The following is a 2,433-nucleotide window of genomic DNA, read 5'->3' as shown; positions in this document are numbered from 1 at the left end:
ATAAATGTGTCACCTCAAGTGAGCATTCAGAAATGGTCTGTTTGCAAACTTGGTCTTGGCCTCTTCCTTTCCTGCTCCTTGAGTTCAGCTTGGCTAAAACTTAGAGCTTTCTGACCACTTTTCAGTACAAACACGAGTCCTACATTAGTAATTTAAATCATTCCAAGTGTCATTTTCAAGTCCTGCCAAGCGCCTGGCACTTTGCCTCCCTCCGGCAGCAGCTCAAGCTCAGCTGTGTCTTTGGGACTCTCGGGGAAGGTGAGCTCATGGCTCTGCTGTTTCTCTTTGAGATTCATGGTTTTTCTGTTCCTCCTTTTGGTTCTCCCAGGGTCTGAAAGAGAGAGAAAACGTTTAGCAGATATGGAACAAGGACTTAGATGGGGCTGCCCTGGCCCTGTAATGAGGTCCCCTGTGCTGTCCTTGGGCATGGCAATGTACTCACCCACCCTGCCTGGGAGACCTTAGGACAGACACAGCCTCCACCTTTGCTCTGTGTGGACCTCAGCTGGGAGGCTCAGAGATGGAGCTTGTCTGCGGGGGGAGGGGGGGAGGAAAGGGGGTGAGTGGGGCCAGAGTCCCCTGGAGATATCTTCCTTCTGGGGCTTGGGTTCTGGGCTGGAGGGCCCCGGGAGCGACAATGGACAATGTTAACAGGTTCTCCCTCTGGCCTCTCTGTAAGGCTGGGCTTCCTTCCAGCATGGGACCTGGATGCATCATACTTTGTGGGGGGCGGCCTGGCAGGAGGTGTATTGGGGCACCTTTTGTGGCTTGGCCTCTCGAGTCACTTCCACTCTATTGTATTTATTAAAATAGCTGGAGGACCATGAGGGGACAGAAACACTTCTGAATGACACTTGATCCAGGCTGCAAGGAAGCACAGACTCCTGGGTCCTTCCCCACCTGTCACAGTTGGGTACCTCTGGGCAGCTCCGGCTCGTTCATGGGGAATGGAGCAGGTTCTCATGTGAGAGGAGGACGTGATTCAGGACCCTTCCAGCACTTGTCCTCAGCTTTCTACAAAGCCTTGCTGGGAAGTTCACAATGGGCCAGACAGCTCCCAGAGAGAAGTTTCCTCCTAAAACAGTCCCAGCTATCTCCAAGGAGGTTCTGCTTTCCTGAACCACCAGCAGCAGCAGAGGACCCAGCTGCCCTCCACACTGTCCCTTCAGAGGACTCTGGCATCCAATTTCAACATCCACAGTTCCTTTCCCCACTCCAATGATCCAACATGCATCTCACACCCCCTCCAAAGCTCCTGCAGCTCACTGGTCATCCCTGGGGAAGCAGCACCCAGGCTTGCCTAGTGGGCACCTGCAGCCTCCTGGTTGGTGTCCTGGAGACCCCTCACTTACCTCAGATGTTTGGAGGGAGAAAAAGCCTCTCTGCCTCAGGTGACAACTTGATACTTGATGACCAGGGTACAAAGGGCATGTGCCCCCCGCCCAGTTCGGATGCTGAGGCTGTAAGCCCAGTGGGATGGTGTTAGAAGGTGGGGACATTAAGAGATGAGCTCGTGAGGGTGAAGGCCCCAGTGGGATTCGATTTCTGCCTCTCTGCACACCCCCATGTGAGATGAAGCAAAACAAGGGGATGATGGGAGCAGACACAGAGCCTGCCGGCGCCCTGACCTTGGACATCCAGCCTCCAGAACTGTGGGAGAGAAGTTTCTGCTGTTGGAGGCCCCAGTCTGAGGACCCCATGATAGCAGCCTACAGTGGCACTGGCAGGGGCAAACGCTCTCCCCTCCCCACCACTGCCTTTCTGCGCAGGGTGGAGGAAGAGTTGGAGGGGCTGTTTGGGGGCCGTGAGCTCCCTCCTAGCCAGGAACGTCCGCCTCTCCCTGGGCTGTAACAGTGACACTGCTATTTCAACAGGGATGATGTCGGCTGAAATTCTGAGATGACTGGAAATCACTTAACACCAGGTACACAGCCAAACAGAGCAAAGAAGGTGGGATTTTCAGAAACAAAGAATTTAAAATGTTCTTTCTGCAATGTGCAGACATTGGATTGGGGAAGGAAGAGAAAGCACTTTGTCGACCTCGGCCTGGCCCTGCACATGATGTGGATGGTATACCAGGCTTCAAAGAGAATCAATGGAAACACGTACCCTCTGCCACTGTGCTCGACCCTCAAAGCCAAGCCCAGCAGAAGGGCCAACAAAGATCTTCAGAGGAAACATCCGATTCCTGTGTTTGGTGAGTTGTCTCCACCAAGGCATAAAGCCCTGGGAGTCACCCCACTCCCAGTACGGTGAGAGCCCTCAGCTGTCAGGGTACCCCGTCGGGTCAGCAGAGCTGCAGTGTTCACAGTGAGAGCCCTCAGCTTGCAGGGTGCTATCAGGGTCAGCAGAGCCACAGTGTTCACAGTGAGAGCCCTCAGCTTGCAGGGTGCTGTCAGGGTCAGCAGAGCCACAGTGTTCACAGTGAGAGCC

The sequence above is a fragment of the Otolemur garnettii genome, unplaced genomic scaffold, assembly GCF_000181295.1.
Source record: "Otolemur garnettii isolate 467f Iridium unplaced genomic scaffold, OtoGar3 scaffold00019, whole genome shotgun sequence".
Classification (NCBI taxonomy): Eukaryota; Metazoa; Chordata; class Mammalia; order Primates; family Galagidae; genus Otolemur; species Otolemur garnettii.
This window is presented reverse-complemented; position numbering follows the sequence as displayed.